Source organism: Giraffa tippelskirchi, chromosome 5 (assembly GCF_054371585.1).
Source record: "Giraffa tippelskirchi isolate mGirTip1 chromosome 5, T2T-mGirTip1v1.2.pri, whole genome shotgun sequence".
NCBI classification, from domain to species: domain Eukaryota; kingdom Metazoa; phylum Chordata; class Mammalia; order Artiodactyla; family Giraffidae; genus Giraffa; species Giraffa tippelskirchi.
Genome location: NC_137279.1, coordinates 111,699,759 through 111,709,414, shown reverse-complemented (window position 1 = coordinate 111,709,414; position 9,656 = coordinate 111,699,759).

The window sequence follows — 9,656 nt, the reverse complement described above, 5'->3', positions numbered from 1 at the left end:
GTGGTTTGCCATATTGTCCTGTTGGGTATCTTCCCAACCCAGGCCAGAGATCGAACCCATGTTTCTTACATTTCCTGAAGTGGCAGGAGGGTTCTTTATCACTAGTGCCACGCAGGAAGCCCTCAGAATACCACAATATTGCATTATTATGGTGTTACATATTAATTACTAATCATAACATAAATGTTTAAGGAGGAAAGCATTAAAAGTAGCAATAGTTTCAACTGTTAATAGGTATGCACTATAAAAAGATGTAAATGGTGACATCAAAAACAGAAGGGGGAGTAAAAGGATAGAGTTTACACAAACATAAATTTAAATTGTCAGTATACTTCTGAAAAATATTCTACTTTATCATTAATTTTTAAATGCAGATTAAATAGCAAACCTCTGACAAACTATAGTTTAAAATTACACATCTTCTACTTAAATGAGATTTAAAAAAATAGTAGTAGTGGCTGGAGAACAAGATGGTGGAGAAGTAGGTGGACGTGGAGTACATCTCTCTCCACGGATACATCAGGAACACACCTTCAGACACAGAAATACATGCAGAACACCAGCTGAGAGTGGACAGGAGTACCTGACTGGTGGAAAAGAATAGACAGAACTGCGCAAAATTCAGTAGGACAAATGAACTAGGGAAAAACAGGAGTAGGACTGCACCTGCCCTCAGTGGGTGGGGGAACTGAAGCAGGGGTCCTATCCCCACAGCGGGACAATTGTCTGAGTCCGAGGAGAAACATTTAAGGCTGAGAGTGAAACAGCTGATCTGTGACTGCCTAAATCAGACAGTCCTTGCCACAGCCATATATACCCCGGAGAGGAATGCTCATCTCCTGGAAGGGACAGAGCTGGGAGATGGAGTTAAGGGATTGTGGAGCAATCCCGGGGTGAGTGGTGCTGTTGACTATGGAGAGATGGATTGAGCAGATGTGAGGGAGGAAATTATGGTGGGAAATGCTGGTGAAGGAAAACCAGGCAGCCATGGAAGCAAGGGGATACTATGAGTCACACGTAGGGGGTGGAATCATCACCATAGCCTCTCTCTCCCCACACGCCAGCATCAGCAGCTGAATAATAGAGAGGCTGGTCCATCAAATGCCTGAGGCACTGAACTACAGAGTAGGACCCCATTCAGTTCAGTTCACTTCAGTCGCTCAGTTGTGTCTGACTCTTTGCGACACCATGGTCTGCAGCATGCCAGGCCTCCCTGTCCATCACCAACTCCCGGAGCTTACTAAAACTCATCTCCATTGAGTCGGTGATGCCATCCAACAATCTCATCCTATGTCATCCCCTTCTCAACCTGTCTTCAATCATTCCCAGCATCAGGGTCTTTTCAAATGAGTCAGTTCTTTGCATCAGGTGGCCGAAGTATTGGAATTTCAGCTTCAACATCAGTCCTTCAAATGAATATTCAGGACTGATTTCCTTTAGGATGAACCGGTTGGATCTCCTTGTGGTACAAGGGACTCTCAAGAGTGTTCTACAACACCACAGTGCAAAAGCATCAATTCTTCGGTGCTCAGCTTTCTTTATAGTCCACCTCTCACATCCATACATGCTGCTGCAGCTGCTGCTGCTAAGTTGCTTCAGTCATGTCCGAGACTGTGCGACCCCATGGACAGCAGACCACCAGGCTCCTCTGTCCACGGGATTCTCCAGGCAAGAATATGGAGGTGGGCTGCATTTCCTTCTCTTACCCATACATGACTACTGGGAAAACCAGAGCTTTGACTAGACAGAAATTTGTCGGTAAAGTAATGTCTCTGCTTTTTCATATGCTGCCTAGGTTGGTCATAAAAATGGACTAAAATCGACTGGAATGGGTGAATTTAACTCAGATGACCATTATATCTACTACTGTGGGCAAGAATCCCTTAGAAGAAATGGAGTAGCCATCATAGTCAACAAAAGAGTTAATATGCAGCACTTGGATGCAATCTCAAAAACGACAGAATGATCTCTGTTCATTTCCAAGGCAAACCATTCAATATCACAGTAATCCAACTCTATGCACTGACCAGTAATGCTGAAGAAGTTAAAGTTGAACGGTTCTATGAAGACCTACATGATCTTCTAGAATAAACACATGAAAAAGATGTCCTTTTCATTATAGGGGACTGGAATGCAAAAGTAGGAAGTCAAGAAATACTTGGAGTAACAGGCAAATTTGGCCTTGGAGTACAGAATGAAGTAGGGCAAAGGCTAATAGAGTTTTGCCAAGAGACCGCACTGGTCATAGCAAACACCCTCTTCCAACAACACAAGAGAAGACTATGCACATGAGCGAGCATTCACCAGATGGTCGATATCAAAATCAGATTGATTGTATTCTTTGCAGCCAAAGATGGAGAAGCTCTATTGAGTCAGCAAAAACAAGAGTGGGAGCTGACTGTGGCTCAGATCATGAACTCCTTATTGTCAAATTCAACTTAATCTGAAGAAAGTAGGGAAACCACTAGACCATTCAGGTATGACCTAAATCAAATCCCTTACAATTATACAGTGGAAGTGACAAACAGATTCAAGGAATTAGATCTGCTAGACAGAGTGCCTGAAGAACTATGGACGGAGGTTTGTGACATTGCACATGAGACAAGGATCAAGACCATCCCCAAGAAAAAGAAATGCAAAACAGCAAAATGGCTGTCTGAGGAGGCCTTACAAATAGCTGTGAAAAGAAGAGAAGTGAAAGGCAAAGGAAAAAGGGAAAGATATACCCATTTGAATGCAGAGTTCCAAAGAATATCAAGGAGAGACAAGAAAGCCTTCCTCAGTGATCAGTGCAAAGAAATAGAGGAAAATAATAGAACGGGAAAGACTAGAGATCTCTTCAAGAAAATTAGAGACACCAGGGGAACATTTCATGCAAAGGTGGGCACAATAAAGGTCAGAAATGGTATGAACCTAACAGAAGCAGAAGATATTAAGAAGAGGTGGTAAGAATACACAGAAGGACTATACAAAAAAATCTTCATGACCCAGATAATCACGATGGTATGATCAGTCACCTAGAGCCAGACATCTTGGAACGTGAAGTCAAGTGGGCCTTAGTAAGCATCATTATGAACAAAGCTAGGGGAGGTGATGGAATTCCAGTTGAGCTATTTCAAATGCTAAAAGATGATGCTGTGAAAGTGCTGCACTCAATATGCCACCAAATTTGGAAACCTCAGCAGTGGCCACAGGACTTGAAAAGTTCAGTTTTCATTCCAGTCCCAAAGAAAGGCAATGCCAAAGAATACTCAAACTACCGCACAATTGCACTCATCTCACATGCTAGCAAAGTAATGCTCAAAATTCCACAAGCCAGGCTTCAACAGTACGTGAACCATGAACTTCCAAATGTTCAAGCTGGTTTTAGAAAAGACAGAGGAACCAGAGATCAAATTGCCGACATCCGTTGGATCATTGAAAAAGCAAGAGAGTTCCAGAAAAACATCTACTTCTCCTTTATTGACTATGCCAAAGCTTTTGACTGTGTGGATGACAACAAACTGTGGAAAATTCTGCAAGAGATGAAAATACCAGATACCTGACCTGCCTCTTGAGAAATCTGTATGCAGGCCAGGAAGCAAAGTTAGAACTGGACATGGAACAGCAGACTGCTTCCAAATAGGAAAACAAGTACTGTATATTGTCAACCGCTTATTTAATTTATGTGAAGAATACATCATGAGAAACGCTGGGCTGGGTGAAGCACAAGCTGGAATCAAGATTGCCAGGAGAAATATCGTTAACCTCAGATATGCAGACACCAGCCTCATGGCAGAACGTGAAGAGGAACTAAAGAGCCTCTTGATGAAAGTGAAAGAGGAGAGTGAAAAGTTGGCTTAAAGCTCAACATTCAGAAAACTAAGATCATGACATCTGGTCCCATCACTTTATGGCAAATAGATGGGGGAACAATGAAAACAGTGACAGACTTTATTTTGTGGGGCTCCAAAATCACTGCAGATGGTGACTGCAGCCATGAAATAAAACGACTCTTGCTCCCTGAAAGAAAAGTTATGACCAACTTAGCATGCTGAAAAACAAAGACATTACTTTGCCAACAAAGGTCTGTCTAAGTCAAAGCTATGGTTTTTCCAGTAGCCATGTATGGATGTGAGAGTTGGACTATAAAGAAAGTTGAGCGCCGAAGAATTGATGCTTTTGAACTGTGGTGTTGGAAAAGACTCTTGCGAGTACCTTGGACTGCAAGGAGATCCAACCAGTCCATCCTAAAGGAAATCAGACCTGAATATTCATTTGAAGGACTGATGGTGAAGCTGAGAAACTCTAATACTTTGGCCACCTGATGCGAAGAGCTGACTCATTTGAAAAGACCCTGTTGCTGGGAAATATTGAAGTAGGGAGGAAAAGGGGACAACAGAGGATGAGATGGTTGGATGGCATCACCAACTCAATGGATGTGAATTTGAGTAAACTCCGGGAGTTGGTGATGGACAAGGAGGCCTGGAGTGCTTCTGTCCTTGGGGTCGCAAAAAGATCGACACAACTGAGTGACTGAAGTGAACTGAACTGAGGTTGGTCATAACTTTTCTTCCAAGGAGCAGGCATCTTTTAATTTCACGGCTGCACTCATCACCTCCAGTGATTGTGGAGCCCAAGAAAATAAAGTCTATCACAGTTTCCATTGTTTCCCCATCTATTTGCCATGAAATGATAGGGTCAGATGATCTTAGCTTTCTGATTGTTGAGTTTTAAGCCAACTTTTTCAATTTCATCAAGAGGCTCCTTAGTTTTTCATCACTTTCAGCCATGAGGGTGGTGTCATCTGCATATCTGAGGTTAGTGATATTTCTCCTGGCTATCTTAATTCTAGCTTGTGCTTCATTCAGCCCAGCATTCCTCATGATGTACTCTGCATATAAGTTAAATAAGCAGGGTGACAATATACAGCCTTGATGTACTCCTTTCCCAATGTGAACCAATCTATTTTTCCATGTCCAGTTCTAGCTATTGCTTCTTGACCTGCATACAGATTTCTCAGGAGGCAAATCTGGTGATTTGGTATTCCCATCTCTTTCAGAATTTTCCATAGTTCGTTGTGATCCACACAGTCAAAGGCTTTGGTGTAGTCAATAAAGGAGAAGTAGATGTTTTTCTGGAACTTTCTCACTTTTTTGATGATCCAATGGACTTTGGCAATTTGATATCTGGTTTCTCTGCCTTTTCCACATCCAGCTTGAACATCTGGAAGTTCACCGGTTCACATACTGTTGAAGCCTGGCTTGTAGAATTTTGAGCATTACTTTACTAGTGTGTGAGATGAGTGCAATTGTGTGGTAGTTTGAGTATTCTTTGGCATTGCCTTTCTTTGGGACTGGAATGAAAACTGAACTTTTCAAGTCCTGTGGCCACTGCTGAGGTTTCCAAATTTGGTGGCATATTGAGTGCAGCACTTTCACAGCAACATCTTTTAGGGTTTGAAATAGCTCAGCTGGAATTCCATCACCTCCCCTAGCTTTGTTCATAATGATGCTTACTAAGGCCCACTTGACTTCACATTCCAGGATGTCTGGCTCTTGGTGACTGATCATACTATCGTGATTATCTGGGTCATGAAGATCTTTCTTGTATAGTTCTTCTGTATTCTTGCCACCTCTCCTTAATACCTACTGCTTCTGTTAGATCCATACTATTGCTGTGCTTTATTGTGCCCATCTTTGCATTGAAGCTTCCCTGGTGGCTCAGATGGTAAAGCATCTGCATACAATGCAGGAGACTCTGATTCAATCCCTGTGTCGGGGAGATCCCCTGGAGAAGGAAATCACAACCCATTCCAGTACTCTTGCCTGGAAAATCCCATGAACGGGGGAGACTGGTAGGCTGCAGTCCATGGGGTGGCAAAGAGTTGGACACAACTGAGCGACTTCACTTTGCATGACATATTCCCTTGGTATCTCTAATTTTCTTGAAGAGATCTCTAGTCTTTCCCATTCTATTGTTTTCCTTTATTTCTTTGCATGATCACTGAGGAAGGCTTTCTTGTCTCTCCTTGCTATTCTTTGGAACTCTGCATTCAAATGGGTATATCTTTCCTTTTCTCCTTTGCCTTTTGCTTCTTTTCTTTTCACAGCTATTTGTAAGGCCTCCTCAGACAGCCATTTTGCCTTTTTGAATTTCTTTTTCTTGGGGATGGTCTTGATCACTGCTTCCTGTACAATGTCATGAACCTCCATCCATAGTTCATCAGGCACTCTATCTATCAGATTTAAACCCTTGAATCTATTTCTCACTTCCACTGTATAATCATAAGGGATTTGATTTACATCATACCTGAATGGTCTAGTGATTTTCCCTACTTTCTTCAGTTTAAGTCTGAATTTGGCAATAAGGAGTTCATGATCTGAACTACAGTCAGCTCCCATGTTGTTTTTTCTGACTGTATAGAGTTTCTCCATCTTTGGCTGCAAAGAATATAATCAATCTGATTTTGGTATTGACCACCTGGTGAATGTTCATGTGTGGAGTCTTCTCTTGTGTTGTTGGAAGAGGGTGTTTTGTATGACCAGTGTGTTCTCTTGGCAAAACTCTATTAGTCTTTGCCCCGCTTCATTCTGTACTCCAAGGCCAAATTTGCGTGTTACTCCAGATATTTCTTGACTTCCTACTCTTGCATTCCAGTCTCCTATAATCAAAAGGAACATCTTTTTTTGAGTGTTAGTTCTAGAAGGTCTTGTAGGTCTTCATAGAACCGTTCAACTTCAACTTCTTCAGCGTTACTGGTCAGGGCATAGACTTGGATTACTGTGATATTGAATGGTTTGCCTTGGAAATGAACAGAGATCATTCTGTCTTTTTTGAGATTGCATCCAAGTACTGCATATTGGACTCTTTTGTTGACTATGATGGCCACTCCATTTCTAAGAGATTCTTGCCCACAGTAGTAGATATAATGGTCATCTGAGTTAAATTCACCCATTCCAGTCCATTTTAGTTCGCTGATTCCTAAAATGTTGATATTCAATCTTGCCATCTCCTGTTTGACCACCTTCAATATGCCTTGATTCATGAACCTAACATTCCGGGTTCCTATGCAATATTGTTTTTTAGAGCATCGGACTTGATTTCCATCACCAATCACATCTACAATGGGTGTTGTTTTTGCTTTGACTCCGTCTCTTCATTCTTTCTGGAATTATTTCTCCACTGATCTCCAGGAGCATATTGGGCACCTACTGACCCTGACAGTTCATCTTTCAGTGTCCTATCTTTTTGCCTTTTCATGCTGTTCATGGGGTTCTAGGGGCAAGAATACTGAAGTGGTTTGCCATTCCCTTCTCCAGTGGACCACGTTTTGTCAGAACTCTCCGCCATGACCCATCCCTCTTGGATGGCCCTACATGGCATGGCTCATAGTTTCATTGAGTTAGACAAGGCTATGGTCCATGTGATCAGATTGGTTAGTTTCCTGTGATTGTGGTTTTTATTCTGTCTGCCCTTTGATGGAGAAGGATAAGAGGCTTATGGAAGCTTCCTGATGGAAGAGACTGACTGAGGGGGAAACTGGGTCTTGTTCTGATGGGTGGGGTGCCCAGGGTGCCCCTTTAAGTGCCTGATGTGCAAATCCACAGAGTAGGACCTCAGTCAAGGAGGGCCCTCTATGTGCCTAAAAAAAAAAAAAAAAGACTGATAGGGCCATAATTTCTGCGGCGGAGGTGGTCCATTTCCCTACACGTTTGGCACCACCAGGGTCCACATAAGCCAAGCAGCTGTGCCACCTTCACATTCAACTCTCACTGCGGCAGAGCTGCCGCAGGAAAAAAAAAAAAGTCTTGTGTCTATACACTCAGGGTTGTTTCGGTAGTGTCCAACTCTGTATGACCTTGTAGACTGTGGCCTTCCAGGCTTCTCTGTCAGAGAGGGGGTTCTCCAGGCAAGAATACTGGAGGGTATTGGCCAATGCTGGTTGCCATACTCTTCTAGAGCATTGTATTTCTTGCTACCCTAGTCGCCAATCCCCCTGAGTACCTGCCAGAACCCCTGCAACCCAAGCAGCCGCACCACCTCCACACCTGGCCCTCACAGGGGCAAACCCAAGCCCTCCAGGGCACCCTCAGGAGCTAAACCTCAGTGGACGACCCACATGTAGAAGTGGAAATAAAACCACAATTGAAACCCAGGGACAGTATGGCTAAGGAAGAAGACCCAAAACCTCCCCACCAGCTGTATAAACTGCAGATTAAATCCACATGATCAACTAAACAGACTCTGTGTCTGTGGAATATATAAAAGGCCATTGAGAGCTCCCACAAAAGAAAACACACTAGCTCTGACAGCTGTGGACATTGGAGGCAAGAACACACAGGAGTAGGACCAGATTAGAATCTGAAGTGCCCCCACAGCAGGTTCAGAGTTCAGCATTGTGTTGGAGGACATCCTAGGGAGGTAATGTGGATTGTGACTCCCAGCGAGGGAAAGGACTCTGACAGCACTGACTCAAGAAAAACATTTATTATTCTTATTTTTTTTACTTGTTCTGTAGATTCTTTTGGATTTTTTTCTTTTCTTTTTTCCTTCCCGCCCCTCTGCCCCCATAGTAGTTGTCAATTTTATTGGCACTAAGAAATCCAATTAAGCCTTTGAGTTTTTTTTTTTCCTCAGTCACATTTTTTATTGTCATATAGCTCTGCCTCTGTGTTGGGCTTTTGCAGTTCTGTGGAGTTTTCCTCTTTTTTTTTCTTTCCTCTTTTTTTAATTTAAAATTTTAAACCTATTATTATTTTTTCTATATTTATTCCTTTGCTTGCTTTTCCTACTGTTCTTTCCCCCTTGCAGTTCATCTTTAGCATATATAAATCTTCTTTATTTACCTCTATTTTACTTTGCATATCTATTCTTTCTTTCTTTTCTTTCTTTCATTTCCTCTCAACATATTTGTTAGTTTTATTTTCATTGCTTTATTCCTCAGTTGGCAACTTGCTTTAGTTTTGTCTTCCAGTTTGTGCTTTAATTAGTTTTGTTCTGGTAGATATAATTTTTGGTTTCCTTTGTTCACCGGGTCAAACTATTGCATTTTATTTTTGTTGGACTGTTTTGATTTTGCTTGTGGGTATATATGTATATGTGTATATTCAGTCACACTTTCTATTGTTGTTATAAACCTCCACCTCTACGTTGCAATTTTGCAGTTCTGTGGAGTTTTCCTTTTTTTCCCCTGTTTTCTTTCTTCTTCCATTTTTTCCCTCTTTTTTATAATTTTCATTTTTTAAACCTATTATATTTTTTCTACATTTATTCTTTGTTTGCCTTTCCTACTGTTCTTTCCTCCTTGGAGTTAATCTTTAACGTATAAAACCTTCTTCGTCTACCTCTGTTTAACTTTGTTATCTATTCTTTTGTTCTTTTCTTTTTTCCTTTCCTCTCAGCATATTTGTTAGTTTTATTTTCATTGTTTTATTCCCCACTTGGCACCTTGTTTTAGTTTTGTTTTCCAGTTTGTGTTTAAGTTAGTTTTGTTCTTAACTGGTAAATATAATTTTCGATTTCTTTTGTTTTCCAGGTCAATCTACTGTACATTATTTTTGCTGGGCTATTTTCACTTTGCTCATGGGTGTATATGTATATGTGTATATTCCATTATTTTAAGCATTATTTGTCTGATTTTGTAGCTGCCATTTGTCTGAGGTTCATCTTTTGTT